This window comes from Maylandia zebra, linkage group LG6 (assembly GCF_041146795.1).
Source record: "Maylandia zebra isolate NMK-2024a linkage group LG6, Mzebra_GT3a, whole genome shotgun sequence".
Taxonomy (NCBI): Eukaryota; Metazoa; Chordata; class Actinopteri; order Cichliformes; family Cichlidae; genus Maylandia; species Maylandia zebra.
In genome coordinates this window covers 22,964,230-22,981,468 of record NC_135172.1, presented here as the reverse complement: position 1 = coordinate 22,981,468, position 17,239 = coordinate 22,964,230, and the positions used below count along the sequence as shown (strand labels likewise).

Genomic DNA, 17,239 nt, shown 5'->3' with positions numbered 1-17,239 from the left:
AACTGCTTTTTGTGTAGTTTGCAATATTTGCCTTTATTTATCTGAAAAAGTCTCATGTTTCTTTAGTACATCTACCCTGTTGAACTTATTATGGGAAATAAATATTTAAATCAAAAGAAGCTGCTGATTATTTCACATTTTACTTGTGAGCAACGGCATATTTAAATCTCACAAATATAGTTATTTGGCTTATATCGTGATATATATCGTTATCGCCTGAAATGAAAAAAACATTTCATGATTTGGAAAAATCTCATATCGCCCAGCTCTACCTCAGCTACAACTGTATTTCTTGTGCAACGATTGTAAAAGATCATTTTTTATTTGCTTGGCTGAATCTGTCATTTCAGTACATCTTTATTGTCTTCATTGTCTTTTTTTTTTTCAATACTTATTGGTTCCACAATAAGTGAAACCATGCTGAAGGTATTTCTGCTTGGATGCTTCCCATGCCTCACTCTAGTTCAACCTGTAAGTATTATTATAAGTGATTATATATGCAGATACTACTTGAATATGCAAATACAAGTAATACAATACTTAGAAATTTTCTACAGTTTGTCAATGTGTATGAAAAGTATGGTGGCTCTCACCACGGCTGATATGAGGTGAGTACTTTCTTTATCCTCCACATTTAAATCACACATGAACATCACTTTCTGTAAAATGTTTGGATTTTTTTTTCTCTCTACACATCACCACCAACCCCCATCCCCCAGCGATGTTAAAGACTCATTGCCTGCTATCACAAATGCTTGATTGAATTTCTTGGAGTCAAAAGTGGCACAACCAGTTATTAGGTTTAGGGTGTAATTACCTTTTCACACAGGACCACATAGATTTGGATACATTTCTTCATTCTACTGTTTCCATGTCACGAAATACACCTTTTGAGATCTTTTTTTTTGTTTTAGCTCAGAATGTAGTAGCATAATTTTCAAACAATAAGTCAACTATACCATTACTTAAGGATAGCACATGACTTTAACAAAATAATAACATAAGAAATCAACAATATAAAATAACACAAAATGCTGGGTCACAGTTGTAATATACAACACCTGATTATTTTCTAGTTTCTTTACATTTTCTAAAAAGCCAGAAGATAGATATATAGATAGATAGGACCTGGTGATCATTACCCCTACATTTTAAAGGGTAAATATTTATACTTAAAGGAACATACACAAACAACAGTTAGTTTTGTATGTGACTCATACCTGGTCAATCTCACATCACTGTGTTGCAGCAAAAAGATTAATCAGGTGTGTCCCTGATTGTTGCCCAATTGTGTTTACCCTTGTTAAGATGAGAATGTTTTCTAAGAGTTAGAGTTTCCCAACAGTTACGCAAATGAGATTAAATCATCTCTTGCAACTGTGTATAAAAAGCTCTGCTGTCAGTACAACATTACCACAATCATCCACATCTCTGAGACAGTCTGCTGAAGTTGTGAAGGCCTGACGGTAACATTTCTCATCAATCTCTTATTGCTTCTCTGTTTTCAGTATAATGTTGGTTGAATGGTGATTTTGCAGATGGTTTTGACCACATCTCATCTGAAATATTGTTAACAGGTGAAATCACTGAAACCATGATCAAGGTTGTGTTTCTGCTTGGATGCCTGCTGAGCCTTGCACTGGCAAATCCTGTAAGTGTAATATGACTAAAGACTGTGCTAGTGATGTTATCTGTAATATATGAATATATCTTGCACTGTGTGTGTGTAACTGTGTAACCAGAGACTGTGTCAGTGCTCCTATCTTGTCATATCCAAACAATACAGGGAGTGCAGAATTATTAGGCAAATGAGTATTTTGTCCACATTATCCTCTTCATGCATGTTGTCGTACTCCAAGCTGTATAGGCTCGAAAGCCTACTACCAATTAAGCATATTAGGTGATGTGCATCTCTGTAATGAGAAGGGGTGTGGTCTAATGACATCAACACCCTATATCAGGTGTGCATAATTATTAGGCAACGTCCTTTCCTTTGGCAAAATGGGTCAAAAGAAGGACTTGACAGGCTTAGAAAAGTCAAAAATAGTGAGATATCTTGCAGAGGGATGCAGCAGCCTCAAAATTGCAAAGCCTCTGAAGCGTGATCATCGAACAATCAAGCGTTTCATTCAAAATAGTCAACAGGGTCGCAAGAAGCGTGTGGAAAAACCAAGGCGCAAAATAACTGCCCATGAACTGAGAAAAGTCAAGCGTGCAGCTGCCAAGATGCCACTTGCCATCAGTTTGGCCATATTTCAGAGCTGCAACATCACTGGAGTGCCCAAAAGCACAAGGTGTGCAATACTCAGAGACATGGCCAAGGTAAGAAAGGCTGAAAGACGACCACCACTGAACAAGACACACAAGCTGAAACGTCAAGACTGGGCCAAGAAATATCTCAAGACTGATTTTTCTAAGGTTTTATGGACTGATGAAATGAGAGTGAGTCTTGATGGGCCAGATGGATGGGCCCGTGGCTGGATTGGTAAAGGGCAGAGAGCTCCAGTCCAACTCAGACGCCAGCAAGGTGGAGGTGGAGTACTGGTTTGGGCTGGTATCATCAAAGATGAGCTTGTGGGGCCTTTTTGGGTTGAGGATGGAGTCAAGCTCAACTCCCAGTCCTACTGCCAGTTTCTGGAAGACACCTTCTTCAAGCAGTGGTACAGGAAGAAGTCTGCATCCTTCAAGAAAAACATGATTTTCATGCCGGACAATGCTCCATCACACGCGTCCAAGTACTCCACAGCGTGGCTGGCAAGAAAGGGTATAAAAGAAGAAAAACTAATGACATGGCCACCTTGTTCACCTGATCTGAACCCCATTGAGAACCTGTGGTCCATCATCAAATGTGAGATTTACAAGGAGGGAAAACAGTACACCTCTCTGAACAGTGTCTGGGAGGCTGTGGCTGCTGCTGCACGCAATGTTGATGGTGAACAGATCAAAACACTGACAGAATCCATGGGTGGCAGGCTTTTGAGTGTCCTTGCAAAGAAAGGTGGCTATATTGGTCGCTGATTTGTTTTTGTTTTGTTTTTGTATGTCAGAAATGTATATTTGTGAATGTGGAGATGTTATATTGGTTTCACTGGTAAAAATAAATAATTGAAATGGGTATATATTTGTTTTTTGTTAAGTTGCCTAATAATTATGCACAGTAATAGTCACTTGCACACACAGATATCCCCCTAAAATAGCTAAAACTAAAAACAAACTAAAAACTACTTCCAAAAACATTCAGCTTTGATATTAATGAGTTTTTTGGGTTCATTGAGAACATGGTTGTTGTTCAATAATAAAATTATTCCTCAAAAATACAACTTGCCTAATAATTCTGCACTCCCTTGCTCTGGCAAATCCTGTAAGTGTAATATGACTGTAGAATGATATATCTTGCACTGTGTGTGTGTAACTGTGTAACCAGAGACTGTGTCAGTGCTCCTATCTTGTCATATCCAAACAATACATTTGCATGTTTTTTTTAAACAGAATGACTCAGCACACGAGCGCGATGCACGTTCTTCATCTAGAGAGAGGGTGAGTCTCATGTTTGTCTTTCTAGGTTTGAACATTAGACACACTTGACTCTCTGATATTTACATATCTCTAAGAAGTTATTCACCAGAGAATGCATTATCACATGTAATAATATATATTACTGATTCTCTTGCAGATTACTGGGCCTTCCCTAAATCGTCTTACCCTGCTACTACCTTTTCTACAGAATCCAGCACTTCTGCAGAATTCAACGCTCCTTGCTTTGCTTCTTGCTGCTATACGATAAGCTGCTCCTTAACCAACAGCTATTACTGCCACAAAGGAGGAATTGAAAACGAACAAACAATGAATAAAAACCTATGTTAAATTGCACTGGGATTTTTTTATTTATTTACATACTTATTTCTGAGTGACTCTGTTTTAAAAAAAGTTAAAAAAAACAAAAAAAAAACAAGAAAAGATTATTCTAGTCAATATAAACGACATCTCCTTGTTCATGCAGTTTCTCCCAAATCACACACTTTTGTCTGATCATTACCCAATAACACGAAGAAGACCGACCTGGAGCCAAGTGTCGTTCCACCCACTTGACCTCCGTCAGACTCTCAGCCAGGTTCCCCATAGCACTCCTTTTATTGTGGTTACATGAATATGCATAGGTTCATTAACATATGACGTTTCATACACACAAAGAGTACCGTGCGTTGTGTGTGTGTGCCAGGAGTCTAGTGGTCCATCTAAACAAAAGGCTCTTACACTCAAACAGATATACGTGTGTTTGCTATACCATATATCAGCAAGAGAAGATACGACCTCTCCTAGGAGGTGTGTGATCTATGCCAGAACACTCCGTAAAGGAGTGAACACCCCCCCCCTCTTCATGCTACACAGAGTTGTTACAGACCTCCTAGGATGACACATTCTTTCAACAAATGATTATATACTTCTAAGCATATGAGTAAATATTTCTAAGCATAAATGATAATGAACAATACAAATCTAACAGTGCACCTTAAAGCTGATACAGTGGCCCCTCATTTATCGTGGGAGTTACGTTCTAAAAAATAACCTACGATAGCTGAAATCGCTGAAGTAGCCAACTGTATTCTCTCTTCTTTTTTTTTTTTTACAATTGTTATAGATGTTTTAAGGCTGTAAAACCCTTCACTACACACTATACACTTTTCTCAGACAAGCATGAACATCTTTACGCTTTTCTCTCTTGTTTAAACACTCAAAGTTCAAATCTTTGTAGAAAAACAAGTCTAGTATTCCAGAATGAAATCAAGGCTAAAACACTGTTTTCAGGTCTAGAACATGGGAACAGAGCAGCTGCAAGAGAATTCAACATTAATGCATCAATGGTAAAGAAGTAGAGGAAGCAAGAAGAATGAGTTGTGTAAAGTTTGACTTTTCGGACTGTTTTGTTTCGCTTAATGCGCCTTATAATCTGAAAAATATGGTAATTTCTACTTTCCGTTAGCATGTCCAGAAGTCCAACTTTTTGTGCGATTGTTAGCAGCCTCCTCTGTCTTTTGGGTGCTACCGCAGGTGCCTTTGACGGTGCAAAACATTTCGTCAACATTGTTGTGTTTGTTGGGGAGAAAACTTACAAACATGCAGTACAGCACTTCAGAGTCACACTGCTAGCGATCGAAGATTTTTGTAAATTTTTCAAGCTGAACGCATTCTGTACTGTACAGGAAACCCGGCACAAGATGACTTTGTGAATTTCTTCACGTGTAAAATTTTAAACATTGAAGAAAAAAATTGCCCATAATCATCTCACAGATGTAACATTATGTACAGCTACTTTCAGTAGGAAAAATGACAAAAGCTTTGTCCAAAAACTTGTGTGTCATGGCTGTGTGAAGGCAGGCAGGAAAGGTGGACCAAAAAGCAGGACTCACAGAGGCACAGGTGTACTCAAAACCCTCAGCTTTATTGTGGGAATGCAGACTGAACAAAGAACTAACTAGACTGGAATGCAAACAAACTAGCAGGCAGGCAAACAGAACACACAGGGTGGTATGAGGATGAACAGACGTTAACGATGCCACACTGACACAAAGACACACTGGGCTTAAACACACTGAAGGAGTCATCAAGGAATTAAAGACACAAGGGGAACAGCTGGGAGGGATAAGACCTAACAAGACAGGGGGAATAAAGCTAGAAACACTGACAAAGACAGGAACATGAACCTTCAAAGTAAAACAGGAAACAAGACACACTTTACAAGGACACGGACTCGACAAAGTAAGACAGACTAGACGCTGAATTAAACCGGCAATAATAACAAAATACAACCCGAACCTTAGTCATAATGCAAAAACATACCAGAATAACTGAAACACAGATTCATAATTCAAAAATAAACCAAAGCATAAGGAACTCAAAATGCTGGGTTGATCCGACCCAGGACCGTGACATTATGGGCCAAACTGTACAATAAAAAGGTGTTTGTGAAAAACCCAAAACAAATTTTGTGTCTGCCTGATTTTCACTGATGAACTTTATTTTGCAGCTACCAAACACAACAGTGAGCAGAAAGACTAAAGAAAAAGTCAAGATTCAGTTTAGAAAAGAGAAAAACTAAAGCAAAACAAGCAACATTATGTGCTTTAAGGTGCCAATTTGAGAGGTATACCAGGGAATCAGGTACTGGTTGAAGCCTTTCTTTTTCAGAAGAGCTACAGTATCCAGAGTTGTACATAGTGAAGAAGTAGCGTTCAGCTAGCTACACTGCACTGTTGGCACAACAACATTTTTAATCTTAGTTTAAGACAGAGTCACTCAAAAATAAGCACTGATTTTCAATAATCCTGTAAATAAATGACAAAAGAACCCCAGTGCAATTCAACATAGGTTTTTATTCATTGTTGGTTTGTGGCAGTAATAGCTGTTGGTTAAGGAGCAGCTTATCGTATAGCAGCAAGAAGCAAAGCAAGGAGCGTTGAATTCTGCAGAAGTGCTGGATTCTGTAGAAAAGGTAGTAGCAGGGTAAGACGATTTAGGGAAGGCCCAGTAATCTGCAAGAGAATCAGTAATATATATTATTACATGTGATAATGCATTCTCTGGTGAATAACTTCTTAGAGATATGTAAATATCAGAGAGTCAAGTGTGTCTAATGTTCAAACCTAGAAAGACAAACATGAGACTCACCCTCTCTCTAGATGAAGAACGTGCATCGCGCTCGTGTGCTGAGTCATTCTGTTTAAAAAAAACATGCAAATGTATTGTTTGGATATGACAAGATAGGAGCACTGACACAGTCTCTGGTTACACAGTTACACACACACAGTGCAAGATATATCATTCTACAGTCATATTACACTTACAGGATTTGCCAGAGCAAGGCTCAGCAGGCATCCAAGCAGAAACACAACCTTGATCATGGTTTCAGTGATTTCACCTGTTAACAATAATTCTGATGAGATGTGGTCAAAACCATCTGCAAAATCACCATTCAACCAACATTATACTGAAAACAGAGAAGCAATAAGAGATTGATGAGAAATGTTACCGTCAGGTCTTCACAACTTCAGCAGACTGTCTCAGAGATGTGGATGATTGTGGTAATGTTGTACTGACAGCAGAGCTTTTTATACACAGTTGCAAGATATGATTTAATCTCATTTGCGTAACTGTTGGGAAACTCTAACTCTTAGAAAACATTCTCATCTTAACAAGGGTAAACACAATTGGGCAACAATCAGGGACACACCTGATTAATCCTTTTGCTGCAACACAGTGATGTGAGATTGACCAGGTATGAGTCACATACAAAACTAACTGTTGTTTGTATATGTTCCTTTAAGTATAATTGTCTACCCTTTAAAATGTAGGGGTAATGGTCACCAGGTCCTATCTATCTATTAGGGATACTCGTATCAATATTGAACCGTTCGATACAGTGCTTTCGGTTCGGTACGCATATGTATCGAACAATAAATTTTCCTTCTGACGATGCTGTCTGTGTTGAGCACTCAGTGGATCTGCGCTCGACAGTGCAGCCTAGGCGGAGTAGTCGAACGCAGACTCACTGAGCGCAGGGCAAGCTAGCCAGACAGAAGTTAAGCTCTCCTTGCAACATGGGAAACTGAACCTCCCCCACCCTCATTCAGATCTGGCGTTTGGAACTATTTTGGTTGTCATGTGACGTATGACCCTGAAGGTAAGCGCGTCATGGACTAAAGTAAAACAGTATGTTGGATGTGCCACGCAATGCTCAATTACATGGGTGGGAACTAGTGTGTTAGTGCAATTAGCTCGTTAACGTGTTGGCTGTCTAGCCCATGCACGCGGCGATCGGCGGTAGCTCGTTAACGTCATTTCAACGAGATTAACGCTGACAGCACTAGTGGGAACACAACGAATATGACTGCACATTTACGCCGACATCATCCTAGTGCAAAGACAAGTGGAAGCAGACAAAAACAACAAGCATGCATGCTACAAACGTTATCCGAGTCATTTAGACAGCCGTTAGCACATGATTCTCCTTATGGGAACCTGATATGTTTAATATGCTGCTGAGAATATAGCCCAGAAGAAGCGTATAGTATAGCTTTTATTTTGGAAAGAGCCATTTCTCTGTAATAAACTCTCTTTTCCAAAGATGAGTGATTCCTCAATCAGATACAGGGCTCGCAATATCGATTTTTCGAGTCGGGCTACCAAAATCTATCTCTGCCCTGCCCGTCGGGTTATCGTAGAAAGGAAAAATATGTGTCAATGCTTTTGCATTCTTTCGGAAATGTAGCTGGGTAATTATGTCATTGGCATCGGTGAGCCACTGTCAATATGTGACATATTGAAATCGCGTTTGAATTTGCGCTTGTTTTTTGCTTTCACTTTGCAATCGCGCGAACTGTGTATAGAGAGCGACAGCACTGATCTGTGAGTGATGATAATTTGCGCACCAATTCCTCTGACATCGTCTTATTAATCGTTAGCTTACTATGCAAACATGACAAGTGAAATCTCCCGCAGCTTAAACATGTGAGAGGTTGATCACGCAGAGAATCGCTGAGCTTATGTGAGTGCGTGTGTAAAAGCAGCAGGATATATATTTTAGTTCTGCTGAGCCACATAAGACAGGTCAGGGTGAAGAAGTGACAGCCAAAGAAAAGCTTACCACAAAACGGAAAAGTTAACCACAAAACGGAACAAATCAGACAAAACAGAAAGTGCAGCTATCAAAAATAAAAAACGCGCACAAGATAAGAAGTTGTAATGCGTGTACATAACATTTTCTGGAGGAGGACAGACATTTGTTTAGAACTCTTAAAGATGTCGAAGAAGCTCCTTTAAGCAATTGCTTTGGTGTTCCTCCACCTCCAAAGAAATGTCAGAAGGAGTCCGAACCACAAAAGAAGCGCGTATTCTCGGAAAAGTGGTTGCAGGAGGTGAGCTGGCTTCAAACAAATGATGAACGCACAGAGATGTGGTGCAGAATGTGCCGTGAAAATCCCACTCTAGCGGACAAAAACAGTGCTTTTATATGGACGCAAACGCGTGTTGCAACTTCTTATCTGGTGCGCGTCTTTTATTTTGACAGCAAATGCGCACATGCGGACCACTTATGCGCACTCGTGTAAATAACATAATGTTCTGCCGGGTGTGTTGTTGGTTTTCTCTCGATTTCTGAGTTGACAAGCGCCTTTGTTACTGGGACCAGTCATTTTAAGAAAGGCCCCCATTAGAACCCATGAGAAATGCAAGAAATGCATTATTGCTCAGTCTGCAATATCTTTCCCAGAACAAACACCAATTGCAAATAACATACTAAAAATAAACCTGAAAAATCTGTTTAGAACAGCGTACTATGTTGCAAAGAGTGAACTACCACTGGCACAATTTAGCAGTCTTTGCAAACTTCAAAAAGCAAATGGCCTAGATCTTGGTTCCACTTGTCTCTTACCCGTGACTTCAGTGGAAATTTAAAATTCAGGATCTGACACAGACTGATTCATGTCCTACACAGTTCTTACAAGTTCATAGAAATTTCTGTTCAATTAGAACCAAGTATTTGAGTTGATGATTGTAATTTTTATACAATGTTAAAATTTGTTTTTCAACAATTTTTTGATTAATGTTTTGTTTCCGTTACAATATTATACCTTAATGTATAATATTGTAAAGGAAACAAAACGGGAAACAAAACATCAATCAAAAAATTGCTCTCTTTTTTATTCAGGCTACTTAAACTTATTTTGGGCTACAAAAAACTGAAGAGTCCGTGCCCGAAGGGCTACCAGGGATTTTGAAATTTTGTGAGTCCTGATATTTATAATTTTAATAAATGACAAATTAAAAAGGCATGAACATTTTTTTTGTATCGAAAAAATATCGAACCGTGACACCAAAGTATCGAACCGAACCGTGAATTTTGTGTATCGTTGCACCCCTACTATCTATATATCTATCTTCTGGCTTTTTAGAAAATGTAAAGAAACTAGAAAATAATCAGGTGTTGTATATTACAACTGTGACCCAGCATTTTGTGTTATTTTATATTGTTGATTTCTTATGTTATTATTTTGTTAAAGTCATGTGCTATCCTTAAGTAATGGTATAGTTGACTTATTGTTTGAAAATTATGCTACTACATTCTGAGCTAAAACAAAAAAAAAGATCTCAAAAGGTGTATTTTGTGACATAGAAACAGTAGAATGAAGAAAATGTATCCAAATCTATGTGGTCCTGTGTGAAAAGGTAATTACACCCTAAACCTAATAACTGGTTGTGCCACTTTTGACTCCAAGAAATTCAATCAAGCATTTGTGATAGCAGGCAATGAGTCTTTAACATCGCTGGGGGATGGCCCAATCTTCTTCGCAGAATCAACAGCTACAACAGCTGCATCCACTACAACTCCTTGAAATCTAAAAGGTAACCAAAAATTAAGCCAGCATTGCATTTTTGGCGACAGCACAATAAATGCAATGCTGGCTCGATTTTTGCTTTTTTTTGGTTTCCTTTCAGATTTCAGGGAGTTGTAGTGGGTGCAGCTGTTGTAGTGGTTTTAGCAGGCGCTTGTAGGAAGACAGAGAGAAGTTGCTTCAAGGAAATATTGTTGTTGGTGGTTGAGTGTAGAGAGAAAAAAAAATCCAAACATTTTACAGAAAGTGATGTTCATGTGTGATTTAAATGTGGAGGATAAAGAAAGTACTCACCTCATATCAGCCGTGGTGAGAGCCACCATACTTTTCATACACATTGACAATCTGTAGAAAATTCCTAAGTATTGTATTACTTGTATTTGCATATTCAAGTAGTATCTGCGTATATAATCACTTATAATAATACTTACAGGTTGAACTAGAGTGAGGCATAGGAAGCATCCAAGCAGAAATACCTTCAGCATGGTTCCACTTATTGTGGAACCAATAAGTGTTGAAAAAAAAAAGACAATGAAGACAATAAAGATGTACTGAAATGACAGATTCATCCAAGCAAATAAAAAAATGATCTTTTACAATTGTTACACAAGAAATGCAGTTGTGGCTGAGGTGTGGTCCCTGGTGCAGCTGCAGGGGAGGAGTGGTGGAATGAGCTCAAGGGGTCAGTACCGGGAGGCAGGTGAGCCACAGGTGGTGGTGATTGACTGATGATGGAGTCTCTGGCTGTGTCCCAATTAAGAGACCGCATGCTTGAAGTACGCATTTTGAGTACGATTACGTCACCGCCACGCAACGACGGCTGTCCCAATTCGAAGGGACAGAAGGGAGCGGCCGAAGAGTGAACTGTCAAAAGTAAGTACTGAATATGATGTCACTTATTTATGTGCGAATGTTTAATAATGAAGAACATTAAAACATTACTGTTGGCCACATGTCGGCAAAGTTATGTGACATTAGTGATGTTTGTACTTTCAGCGTTAACTTGGTTTTAAAGCCTCTACTTCAAAAAATATATATATAGTTGACCTTAATCTTACAGAGAATGTGATGATTTTATGCATAATTAAAGTCAGTCATATATCCACAAACACAACAAGCTGAAAGTCAGTGATGCTGCTCCGTTTGCAGTCCTGAATATCACGGCACAAGCAGGATTCACTGCACTGTTAATCTTAGCTATGTTATATTGCTGCCTCTGTTCGGTGGTGTCGAGCCAAACGGACTTTAACGTGTGTTTGAACGAGCTGACGGTTCACTCGTTAAGCTGAAAGAAAGATGCTTTAATCCCACTTTTAAAGACAGTAGAAGGCGAAAAATAAAAATAATCTTAATTCTAACCAATATGGTCCTGCCTTCGCTATTGTGGTTGATATGGCGGTAGGGACGGCCTTAGGGCGTCTGGGGAGTCCATAGGGACGTTTTCCCTGGAGGGCCTAACCCGGGGGATGTGGCCATGACCTGGTTAGGGGCTCTGGTGGCTCTTAGATGGTGTTTTCCTTGTGGCTGCGTACAGCGGAGATGGGGGAGGGTCTGTGCTGCCGGACGTTGGTTACTGGCCTGGTTGCCTGACTGCCCCTGGGTGGGTCCGGGACGAGCGTGGAGGCTTGGGGGTCTGGGGATGCTCCGCCCCCGGTCTGGGGTGCTGGCTGGGCCTTGGGAGCTTGGGTCCTGGTTGTTGTGTCGCCGGAGCTGTGGGCGGGTGGGTGCAGGGGGGCTCCTCTGGTGCATCGGCCCAACTAGGGGACTCTCTAACTCAAGCCTGTTCAAATGGCGGCCCGCGGGCCAAATGCGGCCCAGAAGCAACCTGCGAGTGGCCCTGCCTGTGGTCCTGGCAGAAACATAGAGAAAACGCAAAAAATGAATTCATTAATTAATTTTTAAAAAATTAAAAATTCCTACAGCGTAGTGTAGACTGTGAATGCAACACTCCTAGTAGCCTAGCAATATTTAACCCACAATGCACCGTGATGTAAACATATTAAACAATCATCGTAATATATGATGCGACAACAGCATGTCTTTCTCACTCCAAAAGCGCAAAATTGACAATGAAAACTGTCGGTTTAACCCTGCCTGGACTGACAAATACTTATTCATTTTACCGAGTTTAATAATCTTACAACCGGAGTTGTACTACCATGGTGAGGGTCCTGTACAGCCCAAGAGAGAGCTGCAGCATCTTCCCTTCGTGTTTGCTTCTTGGCGAAGAAGAAAAGGCCTTTCACAGATTCTGAAACAATGAAATACTGCATGCTGGCCGTGGTGGATGCGGTGAAAAGTGAGTGTGACATCTGCTATTAAAAACGTACCCCTGTAGGACAGTTCAAATATTTGTAGAATTGAAGTTCTGGCGTCAGACGAGTTTGAAATGCTGTTAGATGACCTGAAGAAAACTGATGTAATGTCTATAGCAGGAGATCACAGACAGAACTGATAATGCACAGTTATGCGTATATGTCCGTTTTTTGGATGGGAAATTGCTCGGTTTACTACCGTTAGAGGGACTCACAGCTGGCGAAATTATGTTTGAGAAGATTTAAGCTCTTTTTGAGGAAAATGGTCTGGATATGAAGCGTGTCTGTATACTTGTGACGGATGGGGCTCCATCCATGGCAGGAAAAGTGAGTGGTCAGTGAAATATTTTTTTTAATTTGAAAGGGAATTATCAAAATGTTTTTTGTTATTATTATTTCAAATGTGCAAAAAATAGTTTAGTTATAGCTCCCTTTTTTTAAATGGACCTTTTGGTGTGCATTTGTGAGAGGTCACCACCAGATTTATAGGGGAAAAGGAATAAAAAAAATACTTGTTTTTCAGTACAGTTGTGTGGATTTGAAATTGATCATGATCTGCTGCTTACTGGCTTCAAAAAAAATATCTGGCCCAAATAAATTCCTCGGTTTGAAAATCTGGCCCAACTAACTTCGTAGTTGAATAGGCATGCTCTAACTGGTGGAGAGGCTGTTTTATCTTTGTAGGTGGTCTCCTCTCTACAGGAGCTCACTCTGCAGGTGGGGGAGAGATATAGGAGAGGTAGAGAATGAACTCAACCTGGGTGTCTATTGTCTTGTGTAGTTTGGGAGATGATTGGATGATGGGGTGGGTGCAGTTTTCTCTGGGGTGGAGTCGGGTGGGCTGCCCCGGACTCTGTGGGGCTGGGCGGTGCTGCTGCTGTGGGCCCCGGTCTGGATGGGCCTGGGCCCCCTTGCCCTGGTGGGTTCCAGAGTGTGGGGGTGCCTACTGGGGTCAGCGGGGAAGCTGGCCCCAGGGAGGGGCCGCTTGCCCCTCCCTTTCTTCCCTCCCCATCCTCAGCTGCCTCCCTATTCCCGCTCTACCACACCCACCCACACACGCAGGGCTTGGGGTGCAGGTATGTCACCAGGGTGCAGGGGAGGCACTCCCCTCTGTCCCCTTCTGGCCGCCTGTGCCTCAATTTTATTCTGCAACCTAGACATCCACATTACTCACACTCTCACATAACACATACATATAGGGCCTTGGGGGTGGGCACGTTTTACAGCATCCAGAGGATGGTCGGTGTATTCCAACCCACCTCTGGCGCTGGTGCCCTACCCTCAATTTTAAAATCATGAAGACACTGAGGGCTTTCGGGAGGAGCCGTGCTGCTCTCTGATAGGAAGCAGGAACCATGCTCTCCTGTGTTTTAAATGCACTTTAGAACAGCACACAGCAACACTACATATGAGCAGGCGGAGGGAGGTTTGGGGTCTTCACTCACCCCGGTTCTGTTAGCCGTCAGGGCTGGGGGGCTGGGAGGAGGTGCTGGCCATCAGATTGGGGTCTGGGATGCGGGGCCTCCCTGCTACTGCAGATAAGGAGGTGGTCCACTTGCCCCCACCCCAGAGAGAAGGGTTACATCTCCTGGGTCTAGATGCGGCTTGCCCCTCTGGCGGCAGGGGTACCTGGACCTGGGATATAGAGTATGTTTGGGGAGTGTGACTGTCTGTGCAGTGTCTATTTGTGTCTGTATACACGTTGGGTGAGTGCCGAGTATTTGGTTGTGTATATGGGGGTAGGAATGCATGTTTGTGTCCGCGTGCGCCTGTTTGTCTGTGTCTATATGTCAGGTTGGGTCTTAGACTCAACCTCTCTGGGTACATCTCAGACCCTCTAAAGTACAGAGGCCTATCTCTCCTCACCACACTCCCTGCCGGTGGCTGATGCCCTCAGACATTGGTATGTTGGTGGTTCTTGTCGACTGGGGCTGGGCGCTCATGTATGTACCGGCTCACTCCTGGTGACCGATTGACCGGTCCTGGCGCCTGTGGCCCGGCTGGGCCCCTTCCGGGGGGTTGGGATGCCCTCAGGCCTCTGGGCCTGAAGCTCGGTCCTCTCTGGCACAGCTGGCTGCCGGCAGAGCCCGCGGGCACGCCACTGCAATCCCCTCTGGCCTCTGCTCCGTAGCTGCTGGGTGACCCCTTGTTTGGGGCTCTACTCAGCTCTTCCCAGGAGGGTGGCACGGTTCCCCCCCTTTGGTGGGCCTCCTCGGGTCCTCATACTCTGGGGCCTCTAGATGTCTGGGGCCTGGATCTCCTCCATGCCTGCTTCATGCCCTGGGGGACGGGGCATGAAGCAGGCTCCCCACACTTCCTAGCAGATCGTTACATGGAGAAACCTTTGGAATACAAGCATGCTGATCCACACAGGTGTACACATGGGTGTTCACAGACGCGGACTACACCTTTCTTGGCTGCTGCCTCAAAGCACATTGTACGTTGTCTATCTTGCGTGCTGCACAATAGCGTTTAATATTTAGTATCTACTGCTGGCTAGTTTATTGTGATGGTGCTGTATTTATTATGTTGCTCTTTTTTGTTTGTTTTCTCCTCTGTTTTTTTTTTCTCCATAATGAATGAATGAAACAGCTTTTATTTGTCACATGCAGGTTGCCCCGCAGCGAGATGGAAACCCCCCCTGACCTTACACACATAACACAGACATCACACGGGGTTACAAGTCGGAGATCGGTAGCGTTACAGAAAAACACTGAAATGTACACAACAACGGGAAGGTACAAGAGGAAAAAAAGAGACCTCCACTCATGCTGTGCTTCCATGGTAGGACAGCACGAGAACAGGAAACAAAAAAACCTCCTCTGCACAAAAAGCACATAAATGTCCATAGCACAACATTATGGAAGACATGACAAGCCACAGGGATGGGTAGGGGATGAGGAGTAACCCCAGGCAACACAGCAGCCATCCTACGACGGCGCCGTCATCTATTTGACAGCACGGGCCGCGACCCGCCTCGTGTTCCCAGGGGGCAACAAGCATCGAAGGCGTTGGAAAGGGAGGGGGGATGAGTGAGTGCTTATCAGTGTAAGTGTATGTGTGTGCGTGTCCATAGTTTAGCTGAGACAGTGTCCTTCGGCCTATCAGGTTAAGTAAACAGTCCTCCAGGCAATCCAGGTGTCCTTGCATGGGACGGGAAGAATAGCCGTAACACAGTCGTTATCAGGGAGTGATTGTTCGGCTCCAGCCTTGGGCCTGCAGCTGGTGCCGTTATGGGGGTCCTCAATCTCGATGTTGATTTTGTAAATTTCCATGCGAGCAGCCCAGGAGAATTTTCAGGCTGCCCTAACACTCCGACACTGGCCTCTCGATCTCCCGTTGGAGAGCCGCGAGCCTCCCCATGATGGTATCAAACTTCTGTTCCATGGTGTTGTCATTCTTTTGATTCTGAGACCTCACAGCTGCAGTGATCCGTTCCGCGATGTCTTCCAACTGTCGCTCAAGGGTCCCATTTTGAGCAGGCCTCTCTTTGATGTATCCCCCCACACGCTCAATGTTGTTGCTTTGAGCCTTCACAGCCGATGCAAGCGTCTCCAAGGTGTTGACCATATTACGTTCGTTGTGAGAGGTCGCGCCTCGTCCCATCGCTTCGATTCCAGCGGGCAGCCTTGGGGGGGTTTGAACAGCCGGTTCCGCTCTTTTATTTCTCCGATAAGCCAGGGCTAAGCCAACTCCAATCAGCAAGAACCCTGTTATCACGGTTCCGAATAGATAGATATCTTCAGCGTCCTCGATCGACAGTCCTGCCAGGCACATGACCCTCCAGTTCTGCCACCCGTCCATCGTGTATCCGGCAGGGAAAGTCCCTCTAGGGCACTCAGGCTCTCCCGAGCCCAGACTTCTCGTTGAGAAAAGGGTGTCAATAGCATTCAGAGACCAGTTGAATCCTGCAGCTTATCACACATTTGATTTCCATGTGTGACAACTGCAAGTGTCCAGAGTGAGGACAGACTGAGGGACACACTGCTGCACATCATCTCAGACAAATCATCTCAGACAAACTCAGCAGTGTGTGAGGAAGAGGAGGAGGAAAAGCCAGCAGCTGACGACAGATGGAGAGAATAGACAGACTGTTCCCTGTTTGTGAAGGACTGCTAGGAAAGTTTAAAATAACTAATTGTGTGTCCTGAATCAGTCTTATTAGGTAATGTTCAAATAATTTTATCATTCCAGTGTTTTCAGTGTGGGAGAAAGTCCTCAGGGCCTTCAGGTTACACACTATGAAAGTCAGCAACAAGTTTAATGTTCAGAAACCTAAAGTATGTATCAGCAGCAGAATGGAGCTAAAAATGAATGTTTGTTTCAGTTCTATGAAGCTTTGAGTATTTTGGATTAGTAGTACTGCTGTGTTTGTTGTGTCGTATTGCTGTAATTGTTTATATGCTTTATATATTCTGAGGTAAGTTGATCTATAGTGTTACATCATATTCTATAAGGATGTTATGTGTTTGTATACTTTCTGCCCAGTTTGACCCATTTAGCAGAAGTCAGCCTGTTTAAGGCTCTGATATCTAT

The 17,239-nt window shown here is 42.5% G+C and overlaps 2 long non-coding RNA genes across 2 annotated transcripts; one reads left to right on the top strand and one right to left on the bottom strand.

Annotated features, from left to right (window-relative positions):
- Positions 1–1,412: 1,412 nt before the first annotated feature.
- Positions 1,413–3,870, top strand: LOC112434955 (uncharacterized). The gene is made up of 4 exons (XR_003024328.2): positions 1,413–1,466; positions 1,578–1,651; positions 3,490–3,537; positions 3,674–3,870. It is a non-coding gene; the product is annotated as an uncharacterized LOC112434955 (long non-coding RNA).
- A 2,481-nt stretch (positions 3,871–6,351) lies between these two features.
- LOC106675298 (uncharacterized) lies at positions 6,352–7,154 on the bottom strand. The gene is made up of 4 exons (XR_003024335.2): positions 7,028–7,154; positions 6,843–6,916; positions 6,667–6,714; positions 6,352–6,530 (listed from the first exon to the last, which is right to left on the bottom strand). It is a non-coding gene; the product is annotated as an uncharacterized LOC106675298 (long non-coding RNA).
- Positions 7,155–17,239: the final 10,085 nt, after the last annotated feature.